This window comes from Panthera pardus, unplaced genomic scaffold, assembly GCF_024362965.1.
Source record: "Panthera pardus isolate Hobbes unplaced genomic scaffold, ASM2436296v1 HiC_scaffold_11, whole genome shotgun sequence".
NCBI lineage: Eukaryota > Metazoa > Chordata > Mammalia > Carnivora > Felidae > Panthera > Panthera pardus.
Genome location: NW_026526666.1, coordinates 77,887,693 through 77,907,892, shown reverse-complemented (window position 1 = coordinate 77,907,892; position 20,200 = coordinate 77,887,693). Strand labels below are relative to the sequence as shown.

Genomic DNA, 20,200 nt, shown 5'->3' with positions numbered 1-20,200 from the left:
TGTTTCCACCATGCTGAGGGGCAGAGCCCTCTCTTCAGAGGAGCAAGGTCTAGGACAAGGAAGATAACGACAACAGCACTAACGCTAAGGAAACACTTACTCACCAAGTGCCAGGTGCGTATTCTGCCCCCAGTGCTTTACATACGTCAATTCGTTTAACCGCCACAACGCTATTATCCCCATCTCATAGATGGGAAGACTGAGGCACAGAGAGGCCTAAGCAACTTTGCCCAAACACACAGCGGGGCAGCCCAGGAGGCGGCTCCAGAGCCCACGCTGTTCACACTTCTCGCTTAAGGGAAGAGAAAGCCGGGAGAAGACCCAAGAGAAGTCATGCCCACATCCTCCCTCCAGCCGGCGGTTCTAGGGCTGCGGCTGCTTTCGCTTCCTTCTTAATTTTTCTGACAAGAACAGATGCCACCGCAGCTGACAACCAGCCTGTCGGTGTGAACGGGAAGGCAGGTCCGGCCGCTCGTTTGTCTGGTAAGAAAATGGAATCGGACAAGGCGGCAGCTGAGCTGTGGGAGACCTGGAGTTCTCCAGGGGTGGGGGCGGGAGCCGGAGGAGCCCCAACAGGTGGAGAGAGGGTGCGGTGGCAGGCTGGGGTGCCCAGATGCCCATGGACGCTCTGGACCAGCCCCTGCCTCTAATCTTTCCCTCCTGCCTTCTTCCCTCCCCCCCCTTCCTCCCTCCCCTCCTGTCCTTCCTTCCTCCTTTCCTCCCTGTTCTTCCTTCCTTCCTCTCTCCCTCCCTTCCTCTCTCCCTCCCTCCCTCCCTTTCTTCCTCCCTTCCTGTTCTTCCCCTCTTCCTTCCTTCCTCTCTCCCTCCTTCCCTTCCTTCTATCCAGGCCTAGTGCACAGACTTGCCAGAGCTGTGCCGGCTACAGGAGCACAAGGAGGGAGCAGTCACTCTCACTGTCCTCAAGGCTGACGGCCCCTCAGAGCCTGGCATGAAGAGGGCTTTGACTTTGACAGAGCAGGACTCCGAAGCCCCGGCTGCCTGGGTGCCTTCGACCAAGTGAACTGCACAAGGTCCTGAGCTCCACATCTGTAAACCGGGGCGCGGACAGCACCTGCTCCGTTGGGGGCTGGGAGGACTGAGCTCACACGGGTAAGCACTCTGGCACAGAGCCTGGCCCACAGCCGGCCAGCTCCTTCTCCCTACCCCCAGCTTCCTCGCCAACCCCGAGGAGCCTCGACGCTCCTGTCATTCCTCACACCCCCTCACAATCCAGAAGTGCCCCTGGAGGTCTAACCACTGTCCCTCCTGCTGCAGGGCTCTTGTCATCCACGGCAGCTCTTTGCACGCATGTGCGGAGCCGTTCCATGCTGTGCTCACGCCCCTTCTGCCTCAACCCCCGCAGGAGGGGTGTGGACACTCTGAGACCCTGGTCTCAGAGGAGGGAAGAGCTCGGCTTGGGTGAAATGGCTCCCGGCCCCAAACCAGGTGTGTCCGCCTCACCAGTGGCTCAGGCCTGGGTGCTATGAGGGTGCTAGCACTGGGTGCTACCCCTGACTGCGAAAAGCCAGCTCCTCAGGCCGTCCAGCTGCAGCACCAAGGTCCTGACAGAGCTGGGGGCGGGGGGGTGGGGGGGGCTCCCTGGCCCAGCCCCAGCCCTGCAGCCACAGTCCCAGGAAGCAAAGTCACAAGATCGCAGGGTTGGGCCCCCCCTCTGGCTTAGCAAGCCCCTCAAAGAGGAAGCACATCTGTGGGTCCGGTGTCGCGAGCGTGTCCCCGAGGAGGTGCTCTTTGTCAGTTTCTGAGTGTGCACGATTGCGTGTGTCTGCGTGCGTCTGGGGGGGGCGGGCGGGGGGAGCGGAGGGTGACTGTGCATTGGCTTCTGTGCTTTGTGTGATTGTAGCTCACGTGTCTGTGTCTGACCGCGTCTCTCGGTACCTGCATGAACGTGTCTGTGTGGCCCTGGGGCACTGTCCCAGACGGGGCACCTCATCATCATCGCCAGGATCAGCATTGCTATCCCTGTGTACTCACTGTCACTGGGGGCCGTGTGCTTTACCTACGTGTTGTCATTTATGCCTCACAAAACAAGCTTCCTGACTCCAACCCCTTGCCAAGCCCCATGCATACGGGGTCTCAGAGGCCAGGCCAGCTCAGATTCCATGGTTTTGGTCTTTGAGGTCCCTCACATTCTAGCTCAGAGCGATATGCCAGACTGTATCTCCCACAGTCCCCCTCCTCAGCCAGGAAACTACCCCTCACTCTGCCAGACCCTGCTTCCTCGTGGAAGCACCACCCCCCCTCCACAGCCCTGCCACCTCCTCCAGGAAGCCTTCCCTGACTTGCCAAGGGTAGGCAACTCTGATGCCCCAGGCAGAGCCTGATTCCTCAACTAAACCTCCAGTATATGGTAGGTGCTCAGGAAGTGGTAACTGAGCCTGTGACGCTTGCCTAGGAGTAAGGGAAGCAGGGAGGTGGCCCCGTTTCCCTTCCTGAAGCTTCCCCCAGCTTCCTTCAAGGATTCAGCTCTGCTCTCTCTCCTGGCTCATCTGTAAGGGTCAAGGTGCCTCGTCCGAAGCAGACGATCCGAAGCTGCCCAGACCCGGAGAAGCGACGTAGGGGTGTGCCCAGAGCAGGCACAGAACCCTGCTTGTAGCTGAACTCTCCCCTTTACCCCAGACAGCTGCTACCCCACCCCCCGCCCCCAAACCTGAGACCGGCCACAGCCACCACCCCTCCCTGTGGTCTCTGGGTGGCCTCCAGGAGGCCTTCCTTGGAAGGGGGCAGAGCAGAGGGAGAGGAAGGAAGTGAAACAAAAGCAGGGACAGACAAGGAGCTCAAAGTCCAAGGAGGCTGCCGGAAGGGAGGGAAGGGGAGGCAGAAGAGAAAGGGGGACTGATCGTTTATTCCTCTCTCCGTGTCTGCAGGCTGATGCTTCCCCCTGGTTAACAACTGCGGTCCAGGCAGCGGCCCCAGCCCCTGCTAATTACCATGATTAGCACTGAGCAAGCTGCTGCATTTTATGACTCTCCAAACCAAAAAAAATAATTAAAGCAATTACTGTCATTAACACTCTGCCCTCTTCACCACCTTCTCTGAGAGTGAGCAGCCAACAGGCCCCGGGGAGTCGTGATCAGACCCTGGGTGCCCTCCCCTCCCCATTTGGTGCCCCACCACCTGCCACCTCCAGGAGCACCAGCCTGGATAGTTCAAGCCCCAGCAAGCCTGGAAGGCCACAAGGCCTTGGTGGGACCCCAGGCAACCCCCTGCGAGCCTGGAAAAGCCGGAGCCAGGCCCCTGGGAAACTGCACAGAGAAGCTGCCCCTCCCAGGCAGGAGCCCACCAGACACACACACACACACACACACACACACACACACACGACAAGGAGGACCCCTGCAGCCCCTGCTCCCTCCCGTCCCCACAGCCCGACTCAATGCTCCGCCACACCCAGCTGAGTGCCTGGGTCACCTAAACCGTGGAGCTTCAGTTTCCTTGTCTGTAAAATGGGCTGCCTAATCTGCTTTGGCTGCTATAAAATACCATAGGTGGGGGTGTTTTAAACAACAGACAGTTGCTTCTCACAGTTCTGGAGGCTGGGAAGTCCAAGATCAAGGTGCCGATGAACTCAGTTCCCTGGGAGAGCCCTCCATCTGGCTTGCAGAAGGCTGCCTTCTCACTGTGTGTGCTCCTACCCCTTTCCTGGTTAGTGTGCTAGGGATGGGGGAGGGGGAAGGAAGCCAGCCCTCAGGTGTCTCTTCTTGTAAGGGCACCAATCCCATCATGGGGCCCCCAACCCCATGTCCTCAGCTAAACCTAATTACCTCCCAAAGGCCCCACCTCCAAATACCACTACACGGGGTTTAGAGCTTCAACATATGAATTTGGGGGTGGGGGCAGGGGTGGCTCCATTCAATCCATAGCATGGGCTTTTGAAATGTCTGTGAAACAATGCCTTCCTCATGAGCCTTTAAAGATTAAATGAGCCGATCAGCAGGATCACCTAAAACACTGCCTGGCACATAGTAGGCCCCGAATCAGCAGTGGTTCCCTTCAAAGAAGGACTAGGGGAGAGCAGAAAGAGGTGCTGAGGAGGCTGGAGAAGGGACCCGGCTCTGGGCTGGGCCGCTTTCGGCTCTGGGCTGGGCTGCTTTCGTAAACCACGGTGCCTGTGACCCAGGGTTGTTGCAAGAGCCTAACTGATCTCCCTGCTCTGTCCCTGCCTCCTGCCCTTCCATTTATTCTCAACGCACAAGCCAAAGTGAATCTTTTAAAGCATAAGTCACAGAGCACAGAGGATTCTTAGGGCGGTGGAAATACTATGTAGGACACTATAATGGTGGATACATGTCATTACACATTTGTCCGAACCCATAGAACATACACGGAGAGTAAACCCTGGTTTTTATGGTCTTTGGGTGGTAACGATGTGTCAGCGGAGCTTCGACAATTGTAACAAATGTACCACTCTGGTGGGGGGGCGTTGATAATGGGGGAGGCTGTGCATGAAGGGGGGCAACAGGTGTAGGAGAAATCTCTGTATCTGCCTGTCAATTTTGCTGTGAACCTAAGCCTGCTCTAAAAAAAGAAAAAAAAAAAGTCTTTAAATTGCCTCTCAAAAAAAAGTAATAAATACTTAAAAAAAAAAAATAGGGGTGCCTAGGTGGCCCAGTCGGTTAAGTGTCTGACTCTCGGTTTTGGCTCAGGTCATGATCTCATGGTTTTGTGAGTTTGAGCCCTATGTCGGGCTCTGCACGACGGTGTGGAGTCTGCTTGGGATTCTCTCTCTCTCCCTCTCTCTGCCGCCCCCCCCCCCCGTTCATGCTCTTTCAAAATAAATAAACTTAAAAAGTTTGTAATAAAAAAATAAAAGCATAAACCAGATCCTATCACTTTTCTGCTCAGAATCCTGCATGTATCCCCATGGCACTCAGTAAAAGCAGAAGTCCTTATGATGGTCTCCCAGGCCACTTCCTCTCCTGCTCCCCACCCTCACTTGCTCTGACCTCAGATATACCTAACATGCTCCTGCTCTGGGGCTGCCCCATCTCTCAGGAACGCTTTCTCCAGATGCAACTCACCTCTTTCAGGACTTTACCCAATAGCTTCCCAACGATGCAACTCTCACCTACCTCCCAGTCCCCTGCCCCTTTTACTCTTCCATTCTCCCATTGTGCTCAACACCTTCCAACACACTTTGCAATTTACTTGTTTATTGTGGTCATTGTTTATTCTCTAGCCGCCAGAAAGGCAGGGGTCATTGTCTGTTTTGTTCTGATGATTTCCTACATCAATGCCTGGCACATAGTAAGGCACCCAGGAAATATTTGTCTGGTCTAATTGAGGAACTAATCTTAGCCAAGGCATTCTGCTTCGTCTGGAAGATCTAGTGGCGCCCCCTGGAGGGATGTGAGCCACCAGAGACCTCAGCACAAGTAGCGGATAAGCAACGGGCTTCGGACAGTGCAGGACTGGCCTTCAACAGCGACACCGTGTGTCGAGAAGAAGCAACAGCAGGGGTGAGCTTTCTTGTTTCTTCTGGGCTTGGCCAATGGAGAGGGGGCGGGGAGATTCTCAGCTGGGCTTTCTTCTAATAAAGGGCAACCAGCAATTATTTTAAAACTCAAAGTGCACATCCATTAGGATGGCTATTACTTAAAAACAACAACCAGATAACGAGTATTGACAAAAATGTGCAAGAATTGGACCTCTCATGCATTGGTGGTAGAAACACAAACTGGGGCTGTGGGAAACCCATAAGGTGGCTCCTTGAAAATTCAAACATAGGCTTATCATATGATCCAGCAATTCCACGTCTAGGTACCTACCCAAACTAATTGAAAGCAGGGATTTAAACAGATGTTTGTGCATCAGTGTTCATGGCAGCATTAGTCACAATAGCCAAAAGGCAGAAGTAGCCCAACTGTCCATCAATGAATGAAAGAATAAGCATAATAAGGGGGCGCCTGGGTGGCTCAGTCGGTTAAACGTCCGACTTCAACTCAGGTCACGATCTCTCAGTCCGTGAGTTTGAGCCCCGCGACGGGCTCTGGGCTGATGGCTCAGAGCCTGGAGCCTGCTTCAGATTCTGTGTCTCCCTCTCTCGCTCTGCCCCTCCCCCGTTCATGCTGTGTCTCTCTCTGTCTCAAAAATAAATAAACGTTAAAAAAAATTTTTTTAAGAATAAGCATAATAGGTAGATACATACAATGGAATATTATTCGGCCTTCAAAAGGCATGACTTCCTGGGCGCCTGAGTGGCTCAGTCAGTTGGGCATCTGACTCTTGGGTCGTGATCTCGCAGATCAAGCCCCAAATCGGGCTCTGTGCTGGCAGCAAGGAGCCTGCTTGGGGTTCTCTCTCTCCTTCTCTCTCAACATGGGTGAAGCTTGAAGACATTATGCTAGTTGATGGGAATGCAAGCTGGTGCAGCCACTCTGGAAAACAGGATGGAGGTTCCTCAAAAAATTAAAAATAGAACCACCCTCCGACCCAGCAATTGCACTACTAGGCACTTATCCATGGGATACAGGTGTGCCGTTTCAAAGGGACACATGCACCCCCATGTTTATAGCAGCACTATTAACAATAGCCAAAGGATGGAAAGAGCCCAAATGTCCATCCATCCACGGATGAATGGATAAAGAAGATGTGGTATATGTGTATGTATATATATATATATATATATATATATATATATATACATACACATATATATATATATACACACAATGTGTATATATATATATATATATGTATATATATATATACACACACACAATGGAGTATTACTCGGCAATCACAAAGGATGAAATCTTGCCCTTTGCAACTACGTGGGTGGAACTGAGGGTATTATGCTAAGTGAAATTAGTCAGAGAAAGACAAAAATCATATGACTTCACTCATATGAGGACATTAAAAGGCAAAACAGATGAACATAAGGGAAGGGAAACAAAAATAATATAAAAGCAGGGAGGGGGACAAAACAGAAGAGACTCGTAAATATGGAGAACAAACTGAGGGTTACTGGAGGGTTACTGTGGGAAGGGGATGGGCTAAATGGGGAAGGGGCACTAAGGAATCCACTCCTGACATCATTGTTGCACTATAGGCTAACTAATTTGGATGTAAATTTGAAAAAAGAAAAAAGAAAATTAAAAAAAAAAGACATTATGCTAGTTGAAATAAGCCAGTCACCAAAGGACCCATACTGTATGATTCTGCTTGTACAAAGTACCTAAAGTAGCCAAATTCAGAGAAAGCAGAATGGTGGTTGCCAGGAAGTAGGAGGAGGGAGGACTGGGGAGTTGTTGTTTCATGGGGACAGGGTTTCAGTCTGGGAAGACTGAAAAAGTTCTGGAGGTGGATGGTGGTGATAGTTGTGGAACACTGTGAATGTACTTAACGATGAGTTGTCCACTTTATTAAAATGGTACTGCTTATATTATGCATATGCATATTTTACCACCATAAAAAAAAAAGATTTAATTTTTTAAGGCAGAAAAATAAAACAGGAAGTAACAAGGTGGGTGCAACTCTGAGTCCAAGGAGAGATGCTCCAAAGCATGGCGCGGGGGTGGGTACAAACCATATTCTCCCCTCCCTCTGCCCCACATGGAGCCTTCCAAGCCCCTGGCACCAAGGGCACCTACCTTCATGTGCCCTACTTCACCTTGTCGGGACCCAAGTTTGGCTCGTATTTCTTTTCGGGGCCCATCCATAATGACTCTGAGCTCCTGAAAGTCCAACTGCACAAAATATGTTCTTCTGTGAAGTTCCTTTCCCCTAGCCCTATTCAAAACTTTGGAAATAGGCAAAGTGACAAGCCTCCATCTAAAGTCAGCTGGCTCTAGGGGCACCTGGGTGGCTCGGTCAGTTAAGTGTCCGACTTCGGCTCAGGTCATGATCTCATGGTTCAGCTCAGGTCATGATCTCATGGTTCGTGAGTTTGAGCCCCCTCTGGGCTGACAGCTCAGAGCCTGGAGCCTGCTTCAGATTCTGTGTCTCCCTCTCTCTCTGTCCCTCCTCCACTCATATTCTGTCTCTCTCTCTCTCAAAAATAAATAAAGATTTAAAAAAATTTTTTTTTTAAGTCAGCTGACTCTAGAGCATGCAGCTTTGTTTGGTACTCTAATTCCTATTGAGTAGGGCCCACACTCTGTGGAGTTAGACATTCATTTGTAGAAAACTGACAAGGTCCAGATGATTTCCATCCAATCAATAACACCAAAGATTGTGGGGCGGGCAGGGGGAGGTGGTTGCCTTATAGGATATTAACCAATTGGTATCTAATTTAATAATCTTTATTCCATCATTGTTTTTCAAATGAGTTTCCATATCCTCCATTGAAACAGCTTTGTTGGAAGATTCTCTTCATTGGGTTAAATAATATTTTGATTGTGTTCACTAGGTATTGCATGAGAATTATTTTTTTAACATTTTGAGAGTTATACTTTGGCATCTGGGGAAACTGGACAGGTGCTCCTGTGTCCCAAACACAGTCCTGGGACTGCTTGTCACCTCTCTGCCTCAGTGCTCCTTCTCCTGACTCCCCTCCCCTGCCTTGCTCCCTCTCTCTCCCTCTCTCTCCCTCTCCCTCCCTCTCCTTCCCTCCCTCTCCCGCCCTCCCTCTACCTCACTCTCTTTCCTTCTCACCTTCTCTCTCCATCTCTCTCTCTCTCTCTCTCTCTCTCTCTCATCTGAAAATCCCTGTTCTCCTGGGCTCCTACCCCAAGCAATAAAACCAGGTCACATCCACAGCAAACTTTGTTTGAAAAGTGGTCATCACGAAACAGAATATTTACCATCTCAGTTTGCCTTCCTACACTTAGATTTCCTCTTCAGTCTCTTGCTAGAAAAACGGATGATATTTGCCTTACTATGTAAAGGACCCATCCTGTTGATTTTCTTAAAAAGTGTGAGGGGAGCCATCTAATTCAAGGTCATGGGTGTGTCTACACCTCCAGAAACCAACTATCCCCAAATGAGCTTCCTCGTTGTCTTTTTTTTTTTTTTTTAAGTAGGCTTCACATCCAGCATGGAGCCCAATGGGGGCCTTGAACTCATGAACCCAAGATCAAGAGTCAGATGCTTCACTGACTGAGCCACCCAGGTGCCCCTCCTCATTGTCTTTTTTTTTTTTAAAGTAAAAACTTCCTCCTATAGATAACCCATTGTAATATTTTAAAACTGTTTATTGTTAACTACAGAAAGAAGCTTTTTTCCTTATTTTTATTATTTTGTGTCTGACATTTTACTAAACTCTTTTATTAACCATAATTAATTGTCTTGAGTTAATTTTATTAGGTTTTCCGGTGATAAAATTGTGTCTTTGGCAAATGATGATAATTTTCCCACAGCTAAGTTTTGTAATCATGTTTTCTGTCTTATCACATTGGCTGTACTACATCTTCTTTGCTACGATTAAACGTGTCGAGCTTTTGAATAGCTGTCGAGAAAAATTTATTGGTGAGCAAAGAGGCTAGGGACTAAGTTAGCAGTTAAAAACAAAAACAAAACAAAAAAGATCGGAGTAAACTGTGTGGGGTGATGGGGGGAGCCTGGACCAGTATCATGTCTGCAAGGGAGGAGCCATAAGGAACAGAAAGTTTAGATGAGGAACCAGCAACCGGGGCAGAAACCGAACACAGCTGCAGGTCCGCACACCTGAAGCCCAGAGGTCCACCCGAGCGACCAGGTACAGTAGGTGCCCCTTCCACCTTCCTCGGTATCCCAGTGATCATTTTACGAATGGGCATTTGATCCAGACCCACGCCAAATAGGCCCTGATGTTCCCCACCCACATGACCCAACTCGGTCCAAGCAGAAGTGAAGCTCAGGAATTCTGTTGGACGGTTGGCCAAAGGGCACCCCGTCTCTCTCCCGGAATTTGAAGGAAGCAGCCTAGGAGCCATTGGCATCCAACACAGAGAAGCCGGCCTGAACATCAGGTGTAACTCACTCTGGAACAGACCTATCGAGGCTCCTGCTACCCCCGGACTTTCCAATCCCATAAACTCTACCTTGCTTTTACTGGTTAGGCCCCTTTGCAATGGGTGTTCTGTAATTTGCCATATAAAGAGTCCCAGCTGATAATGCCAGGAAATCGACAATGTTTTTAATAGATCCTATAATTCTTAAGAGTGTATGCATCTGAGAAGAGGTGTGAGGGTTTTGGAAAAGTAATTAGAATGCTCAGTTTATAAACATTTCCTAAAATGTGAATTCAAGAGAGAAATTAGCAGATATTTTAATTGTCTACTCCATTTCCACATCCTCACACTTGGTCTACCTACTCTCTAAATGTATTCATTAACATTTTTATAAACACTTTTCCAGCTTACAATTCATCTTCACACATCTTGACTCATTTGGTTCCCACAACAAACAAGAGAGATGGGTGGTTAACAGCAATGCCTCATTTCGTGTAGCTCCGTACGGTTTGCAAGGTTCTTTCTCTTGCGTTCTTTTGTGTGGTACGGGCATGCCTGGCTCTTGCACGTTCTGGACTCTGGGAAAACTGAAGCACTTGTAGCCAGTTCTCTTAGCCCACAGAGAACTGGTGTGCATTTCTGTGTCTCCACTGGTGTCACTAGGTCAATACTGTCCCTACCTCGTTCACCAGGTGAACTCCTATTCATACCTAAAAACCCATTTCAGATAAGGCACATCGTGTGTCTCTCTCCCCGGAAGTGGACAGGTGGTGCGGTCCTCAAAAACCGTTGCCTTTGCCAGATTTGTCAAGGTCAGCCAACTGGTTGTTGGGATGGAACAGGGGAGCTCTGGCCAACTGCTTTGTGGTTTGGTAAAACTTCATCCATCACCGGAGGAAAGACTCCAGCCCCTCCAACAGCCCCCTGGCCAAAAGAACGCGCTTCAAGCTTGGCCAGACTTACTCTCTTTGTTGTGTTGGAGGAAGAAGGGTCAATATCAGCCGTGGCCTGAGGACGTTTTTATGGGTTTCAAGCTACCGGCCCTCAGGCCATCCCAGACAGGGTTTGGGCCTTCAAACAGGCCTCAAAGAGACTTACAAATAAACCTCAGACAGGTTCTCAAATTGGTCTCAAAGAGACCCTCACCTGGAGCCTCAGAGAGACCTTGGAGGGACCCTTCAGAGCACACACCTGCATCACAAAGCCTCTTCCTCTGACCTCAAGTTCCCTCAAAGACACTCTCCCAAGAGAGCCTGAGCCTGGCACCCACTGTCGGTACCCCAGATGGAGGTCTCTCCAGGGCCTGCAGGGCTCTGGGGTGTATTTATGGGTCCAAAGGCCTGGCTGGGGAGGACAAAGCATCCCGGTGGCTTCCAGCTCCATTTCCTGACTCAGGGCAGGTGGGGCACGTGGCTTCCCCCATCTTACTGCTGCTCTGGGGATTCTGGTAACCAGAGTGGCCCTCTCCCTAGAGTCAGGGGTCAGAGGGCAGAAAAGGTGGGGAGAAAGCTGCCCCAGTGGGGTTCAGAAAGAGTCAGTGGGGGGAAGGAGGGAGGTAAAGGGATCAGAAAGGGTAGTCCAGACCCTTTCTCTGAAGCTGCGAGGCCTGCATTCCTGGGGGCCGGCTGGGGCTGCAGGACCCCGGCCGGTAGTTACAGGATCTCGTTGTGACTGTCAGTGTGAAATCTACTCCTGTATCCCCAGCACAATCAGGTCGATGGGGGAGGGGGGAGCGGGTACCATACTGAATTCCTCACCTTCCATCCTGCTCCTCCTCTGGGGCTCCCCAACTCAGAGGAGGGCCCCACCCACTCCCAAGCCTTCTCTCCCGGACCCCGGCAGCCACAGGTCACCAGGACCATCCAGCCTGAGGCCCTCGGCGCAGCCTGGACTAAAGCCACTACACCTAGCTGACGCCTCCTTCCCCTCCCACCAGCCTCCAGAATCGGTTTTCCAGAAACCACCTCCGACGGTATGTATCAACCTGCTTTGGAACTTCCAACAACCCTCACTTACCGGGAGAAAAGGAAGCTCCTCCTCCCACTCTTAAGTCGGCCCCGCCCACTCACCTGGGGTGCCTCCCCCCCCCCCCCCCCCGGAGCTCTTCGCTCCGCCCTCGCGGGGTCCCCAAAGCCGCTCTCCCAGGGCGGTCCCACCGACACTGCCCCTCCCTCCTGGGATCTTGGGTGGCATTTTGCACCTTTTCTGCCAAAAAACAACAACAACAACAAAACCCTGCACTGGCTGATAAGCTCTCTGAGTGATTCACTGGTCCATTACTCTTGTTTGCTCAAATAAAGTCATTGTTCAGTCACCGAGGATTTGGGGGGAGGGGCACCTACCACACTCCTGGCACCGTCTGGGACCTGGGGCACGGCCACGATCAAGACCAGGCCATCGCCTTCAGGGATGGGACTCATACTGTCCCTGAAGAGGACTATCGAGTGAATTCTGGCCCTTGCCGAGGCCTTAGCTATATGCACGGCTGTCTCCCCAAACTCGGGGTTCAGAGCGCCGGGAATCTGAAGCAGCCATCCCCTGTTTGCCCACCCCCACAACCGCCTGCCGGGTGACTGTGCCAAGGTCACCCGGGCCTGGGGTGCTGGGCGCAGGGGGGGGGCCTGAGGCCTGCACCTGCTGTGTACCCCCCCTCCTCCCCCACCCCCACCGCGGCCAGTCTGAGCACCTCCCCCAGCCGCCGCGAAGGGCTCCCTGCACACCGCGCTGCTGATGTTTAATTTTGCTGAACACCGAGTCCCAACCCCGTGTTAATTGGTTTTACTCCAGCCTTTTGTGCCTCCCATTAAATGAGGAAATGCCACCCATAAAATTTTAATTTTAAAAGCCAACTTGTTTGTTTTATATTGAAATTCCCCGGGCAGCTCCAGCAGAGGGAAACAGACACATTTTCGTTTCATTAAAGCAACTTGAGTGAAGATAAAAAAGAAGCTGAAAAATTAGATTTAAAAACAGAGAGCGAGAAGCATTTAAACAAAATGAATGAAAATGAGCTGCCGCGGAGAGCGCCAGGAACCTGCCCCACCTCCGTGCGGCCCGCACCCCTGCAGGGAGACCACAGGGGAGCCGAAGGGGCAGTCAGTGGACGCTCTCGCCTGGTGCCCCCAGAAGGCTGAACCGTGGACTCCGGCCTCCCTGAAAATCGGCCCGCTGGGTGATAGAGGAATCAAGCTGGAGGGATTCGGCCCCCCACCCCCACCCCCACCCCGGGGCCAGCAGCATCCTCTTCCGTCAGGACAAGCCTGGTGGGTAAGCCAACTGCGTGGCCTTGACTCTACCACTTACTAGCTCTGTAAGAAAGGGCAAGTGACCTCAACGTTCTCATCTGTAAAGTGGGAATAGTAATGTTAGTTTATAAAGTTGTGAGGACGAAGTAGGTTGATACGTTGAGAAACCCTTAAAACAGAACCCGGTATGCAGTAAGTGCTTCATAAATGCTAGCTTTTATTATCTTCATTCTGCTGCTACTCTTCCACTCCACGCTCCTAACACATTCCCCTCTGCTGAGTGCACCTGTCCGCCTCCCTCTCTACACATCCCCTTACCACTCAAAGTCGTCCTTTTAATGATGTCCCTAAGCTAAAGCCAGCTAAGAGAGACTAGGGGCAGGTCTGAACCGAGGCTTGGGGAACCCCATTCCATGGCACGATTCTTGTGGTCCAAACTAACCCATTAACATTTTATTATAATCCTTCCAAGGAGAGCCAGTCTCCCTGGGTTCAATCCCCAGCTCCACCAACTGCTACCAGCGGTGTGTCCTTGGGCAAGAGTCTTCTGGGTCTCAGTCTCTCCGTCAATAAAATGGGAACGATAACTGGATCCGCCACGTGTTGTCATGGAGAGCCAATGAAACAAGCTTCACAGAGTGCCCAGCACAGCCTGCTGCCCAGTGAATCGCTGCTGTTCTGTATCGGGTCCAGGGGTCTGGGGTTGCGGAGGTGGAGAAGGGGCAGGGCAGGTGGTTCGGTAACAGAGTGACCTTACCACCCATTTCTTGGCTGTTGCCACGGCATAATTATTAATGGCACTCCCTTTCATTCTCAAAGGTGTCCCTAGTGTGGATGACTCACTGGATGGTCATCCCATTTCAAATCCCCCACCCCAGTGAGGGGCCTCAGAGCTGGCCCCAGGGTGCTGGGGAACGGCCCTGACCCCTGACCTGTCTTCTGCCTGACTACTGAATCCTACCCCGAAGCCCTAACCTCACACTCGGCTCACATGGGGCTGGGAGAGGCCTGGGGAAAGACCCAGGGCTCAGGGAAGGTGCTGGGATTGGAGTCTGTTGGGACTCCTGGCCTCTTCTCTGCACACCAGAGGGAAGTTTACGCCACCTCTGACCCTAACTTCCTCTTCTTCCCTTGGTGGGTGGGGGCAGTGGATTATCTCACCAGTGGTTGCAAAGATCAAACCAAACCAGCAAACAGATGCCAGATGAGTGTCATCTCCAGCCAGCAAAACAGAATTCCCAGGTTCTGTTCCCGGACGGGAGCAGAGATGGGGACACAGAGAGTTACAGAGGGGCGTGATGGAGAAGGGGTCTGCCCCCCACCTCAGCACACGCAAGCCCCGTAGCTCACAGCCGATGTCCTGCAGACCCTGACCCGCTTCCTGCAGGCCCCCACACCTGCCCAGGGCCCCCCAGTGACACCTCCTTGGCCGAGAGCCACCGCGGGTCCCCAGCTCCATCAACCTCAGGGCAGAAGATGAGCCAGCTACCTCAAGGGCTGCTTCTCGGAAAAGCTCCGAAAGGACACCTTAGTGCCCGCAGAGCGGTATCATTTCTTCTTGGCAGATGTCTTTTCCAGTGGTTCCCAAACTGTACACCAAGGAACCCCTAGCACTTAATGACGGTTCTGAGACAGTGGGGTCAAGTGGGCGGGGTTCCAGGTATACTCGCAAGCTCTCTCTCTCTCCTCCTTCCTCCTGCTCTCCCCTTCTCTGTTCTTTTCTCCCTCTCTCTTCCCCCGTCTTTCTCTATTCCTCCCTCCCTCCCTCCCTCCCTCCCTCCCTCTCTCTTCAACCAGAGCATCTTCTATTTTACATAATCCAAGATAATTGCTTGCACAAAAGTTTCCACGGTTAAAATGTTGTTTTCAAAAACACTTCTCTGTTCCTCCCCTTCCTCCCTCCCTCCCTCCCTCCCTCCCTTCTCTCCTCCCTTCCTTCCCTCCTACCTTCTCTCCCTCTCCCCCTCCCTTCCTACATTCCCTCCCTCCCTTCCCTCCTTCCTTCCCTTCCACCTTCCCTCCCTACCTCCTTTCCTTCCTTCCTTCCTTCCTTCCTTCCTTCCTTCCTTCCTTCCTCCTTCCTCCCTCCCCCACCCATCCTAAAGCCCTTAAGTACAGCAGAACAAGGGAGACACCCACTTGCAGGGAGGCGGGGTGCAGAAAGGACAAGCAGGGTTTCAGAGTAAGGTGAGGAGGGATCCACGTGAGAAGCAGCTTGGCACAGGCATCAGAGCCCCTGCAGGGTGAGGGAGCATCTGTTACAAACGGGCAGCCTGTACCAAAGGGAGGTGTCGGTGTGCAAATGGGCTGAGGCGGCGCCCACGTGCAGGGAAGCCTGGAGTGGGTGTCAGAGCCCAGGAGGGTTAAGCAGGGCAGCCACGCTGGATGGATGGGCCCAGGGTGGGTAATCAGAGGCTGAGTTGGATGAGGAGGGGTCCATATATGGTCCAGCCTTGAGTGAGCGGCTGTCTGAATGGAGGGAGGGGTAACCCTGCCTGGGAGGTCAGAGCCTGAGGGGCCCGGGACGCTAGAGAGGGACGGCCCAGGTCCCTCATCGGTCAAGCCTCAGGGCTTGGCCTCCTCCTCGGCCTGCCCAGACCCTTTCTAAAACCGAGGAAGACCTGGGACACCTTCCCAAGTCAACTGGAGTCACCAACCACGCCCTGAACACCACTGACGTGCCAGGCAGCATGCCTGGTGCTGGGGAGAAAGCCAGGCTGGGGGCTCGCAGCCCGGCGCCGAGGACAAACATGGAGCCACCATTCCAGAATGTGAGTGGTGGGAGCATGGAAGGGACAGTGTGACCTCTCATGGGGAATCAGGAGCCGTCCAGAGAAGAGGCGAGCTGAGGGACGGAGGAAGATGAGCCCGCAGGATGAGGGCGGCAATGACTCTGGACCTGGTTCCTTACCCTGCCCGTCCTGACCTGATTTTCTAAGGCAGAGGGGAGAGCAAGCTACCCTCGGCTGCCCCATCAGTCTTCTAAGGGCCCCCGGGGGAGATCCAGGTTAGACACCAGAAAAGACTTCTCTGGTTCAGAGATGAGAGGCCTGGCGTCCCAGGCGCCCGGCCTCCCTGCGGTCACCAGGAGGGGGCGCCACAGGCCAGCCCACGGGCCGTGCCACCGGAGGACCGGGGCCGCAGAGCTGGGAGCCAGCGAGGGTCTGGCGGGCCCTGGGAGCGCGGGGACCGGGGCAGCGGGACAGATGCTGGAGGAGCTAGGCCACTGGGTCGGGTCGGGGCGGCGGGGGGGGGGGCGACACAGCCCCGCGCCGGCCAGGACTCGGGAAAGGGAGCATGGCCGGCCAAGACGCGTCGTCCCTGATGTCAGCCCTTCAAGGGGCTTCGTCCCAGCAAGCCCCGGGCTCCAGGAAGGGGAGTCGCGGGGCCCAGAGGTTACACAACTCGCCCAAGGTCACGCGGGAAGGGACCGGCACGCCAGGGGGTTCGAACCCGGCACGGTCCGCAGGTGGCCGGGCTCCACGCAGCACCCGTTACAAACCCCGCGGCCAGAGCCCACGGCCTTGGCCTAGCTTCCTTCTTCCCTTCTCTAAACGCTCTTTCATGGCAGGATCTCCTTGGCAGCTTTATCATAAGAGCCTCCTGAAACCACACACGTTTCTAGATGAATTCAGGCCCCCGGTTCCCAGAGTGGGGTGGGGAGGCTTTCAGCAGGAAGGGTAGCTGCCCTCCTGCGAGCCCAGCAGCGACCTGCCAGCACGCCTGCGGGGACACGAGGGCCCTCGGCGGCGCGGGAAGTGTCTGCTTTTGCAAACTCGCGGGTCCTTGGGCTCTGAGTGGTTTTGAGTTCCGTCCATTACGGGAAATCTCCTTTTGAGGATGGGCATTCAAATCCAGATGTTGTCCCCGCAGAACAAAAGCCTCCCTCCAAATTCTCTTTATGGAGCAGGGCTCTCCTTTGAAGGAGTAACATCTCGTGATAAGTGGGGTATTCTTCCCCCTCCCAGCCAAGAACCCGATGTTCTGAATGTTTTAAAACCGATTTAATAGCCTGTCTCTATTCCACTTCAGCCGCCAGGACGCCAGAGACAAGGTGCGATGTCACCTGCTGATGGATTCAATAGAATCACAAAGAAGAGAATGTTGGGGTTGTTTTGTTTTTTTCAAATATTTCTTTAGGTAGATTTCTGATGAAATACACATTGTCGAGAAACTTTCCCAATGGTACACTGTGCCGATTCAAAAATGCTCGAATAACAACTTCTCGGGAAAGAAGGATGTATTAAATATACATATGGATTGTAAGACAGTCCCAACTTCAGTAAGATTTATTTTTAAAGATACCTTAAGGGGCGCCTGGGTGGCTCAGCCGGTTAAGCGTCCCACTTCGGCTCAGGTCATGATCTCACGGTCCGTGAGTTCGAGCTCTGTGTTGGGCTCTGTGCTGACAGCTCAGAGCCTGGAGCCTGCTTGGGATTCTGTGTCTCCCTCTCTTGCTCGGCCCCTCCCCTGCTCATGCTCTGTCTCTGTCTCAAAAATAAATAAACATTAAAGAAAAATTTTTTTTTAATTTTTTGAAAGACACCTTAAAATAGGGGAAAAATGGATTACACATTTCTTGGCCCTACAATGTGTATATGGAGCCAAGGAGGAAGGCCCAGTGTTTTTGCTTGAAACTATCTGAGAGCTCAAAGCAGGAACCCTTCCCTCACTTGACTTGCACACCCGCTCCTGACCCCATCACAGAGTTGATTCTCATTCTGCCCTGGAGACAGGCAGGGCTATACTTCTGCTTCTGCTCCTAGATCTTGTCTCCAAGATCAGTGTCCCCAGTTCTCTATCCTTTGCCCTCCACAGACTGGACTCTATAGTCTCTCCTTCTCCCCTCAGAAGTATGGCGACCAGAATTGAACACAACCCTCTAGCTATCACCTCCCTTATCCACAAGCCTATACCTCTATAGATGCAGCCTGAGATCCCATTAGTTTGGGGCAGCCGTTTATCGTGGGATTATACTGAACCTTCAGCCAAAATCTTTTGCATGAAAAATCTTTTCGCTTTCCGTCCATGCCTGTTCCATTTTACTTTAGGGGGAGTTAGTCTATCATTTCATCTGCTTCAGGTGCTTTTGAACCCTGCTTTGGTCACTTAAAATACCAGCCACTGCATCTAGCTTTAGGTCCTTCTGCAAAATGCATAAGCAAGCCTTCTGTTCCTTCACTCCAGGTAAATATGTTGCGTGGTGATCTTGACCCAGCCGGCCACAGTCTCTGTGAGACCTCAGTTTCCCTATCTGGTAACGAACAAAAGTGATAAGTGATTGGCTCTATGAATAGAGCTCGTGCAGACACTGTGCAAACATCATGACATTTAATTCCTTACATCAGTTCTCTGAGGGAGGAATTATCATCCTCCTCATTCTGTACACGAGGAAAACAGGGACTTTCAGGATTCGAACCCAGTTCTGCCTGGCACCCAATCTGTGCTTTTAGCCACAATGGTTCACTGTCCCCCTCAGAGAGCAGTATCTTCAGTATGGCCTAGAATCGGGCCCTCTAAGAGCAGTCTTCTTACAAGCTGCTAAACAGCGTTCCTTGGGCACCCCGCAAAGACCCCCAAGTCCCACGCACGGGTCAGAAGCCATGGAGAGAGGAAGGTTTACAGGGGCTTCAGAAAGAACGCCAGGTGCCTCAACCATGACATGCGTGTGCATGTGTGTGCAAACAGATGATCAGAGACAAATAACGGCCCCAGAAAAATGGACCCCCTCCCTCCCCTCAGGCCTGATTTTTCTTCAGAGCAAGGCAGATTAAAAACTTTAAGGGGGCCTGGGTGGCTCGGTTGGTTAAGCAGCCGACTTCAGCTCAGGTCATGATCTCACAGCTTGTGAGTTCGAGCCCCGCGTCGGGCTCTGTGCTGACAGCTCAGAGCCTGGATCCTGCTTCAGATCTGTGTCTCCCTCTCTCTCTGCCCCTAACCCCCTCACATTCTGTCTCTGTCTCTCTCAAAAGTAAATAAACATTAAAAAAAATTTTTTTAATTTTTAAATAATAAGTAAAGGCACTACCAGCATCTGCCTCTATTTCTACACTGCAATCAATTAATACTTATTTATTAATTTTTTAAATATTTATTTTTGAGAGAGAGAGAGAGCTGGGGAGGGGCAGAGAGAGGGGAAGGCAGAGGGTCCAAAGCAGGCTCCTCACTGTTAGCACAGAGCCTGATGCTGGGTTCAAACTCACGAACCGTGAGATCATGATTTGAGCTGAAGTCAGCTGCTTAACCAACTGAGTCACCCAGGGGCCCCTATTTGACTGCTTACCAAGTGAGCATTCAGGGTTCTTCAGTCTTTTTATCATGGCTGAATACTGCTGGCCTCTGGGGTAGCTTTGCCTATAAAACTGTTCTGAATGACTTTTATTATAATAACAAAGTCTTAGTCTACACCCATAATGGACCATTGGTTAAAGACAAAACTTCTTTTTGATAAAAATAATGCCGAAATACAATTGGGACTTTTTTTTTTTTTTAAGATTTTATCTTTGAGAAATCTATACACCCAAGATGGGGCTCGAACCCACAATCCTGAGATCAAGAGTCACATGCTCCACCAACTGAGCCAGCCAGGTGCCCCAGATAGGACAACTTTTTAATGAAAATATTTCTGTAAATTCCGCCTATCTACACACCGCTTATATCTGCTTACCGTTTTCACACGTTATTGATAAATGCTGTTGGGACCACCAAGGACCCACCAGGATGACTAGATCGGGTCCTGACCTTACACCTATGCCGAAATTACGTTCCAAGGGATTAAAAAAAAACTATACATAAAAAAATTAAACCATGTGTTAGGGGAAAAAATGGGAGCATTTGTATCATTATCTTAGAGAAGGCCTTCCTAAGTATCACAGAAATCCCCAAAACCATAAAAGAAAATGATCTGTTTGCATTAAATTGAAAATTTTTTTCCTGGTAAAGAAAAAAGAAAAGAAAAATAAAACAACCCTTATGCACAAAGCCAAATAACAACTTAAGAGGAAAAGAAGACATGTGAAATACATCACAAAGAGTTAATTTCCCTTGTCTTTAAAGAGCTCCTAC

At 51.5% G+C, this 20,200-nt stretch overlaps 1 long non-coding RNA gene across 1 annotated transcript; it reads left to right on the top strand.

Moving 5' to 3' along the window:
• The first annotated feature begins 243 nt into the window (after positions 1 to 243).
• LOC109255520 (uncharacterized) lies at positions 244 to 3,028 on the top strand. The gene is made up of 4 exons (XR_002075277.2): positions 244 to 483; positions 848 to 1,110; positions 1,276 to 1,446; positions 2,886 to 3,028. It is a non-coding gene; the product is annotated as an uncharacterized LOC109255520 (long non-coding RNA).
• Positions 3,029 to 20,200: the final 17,172 nt, after the last annotated feature.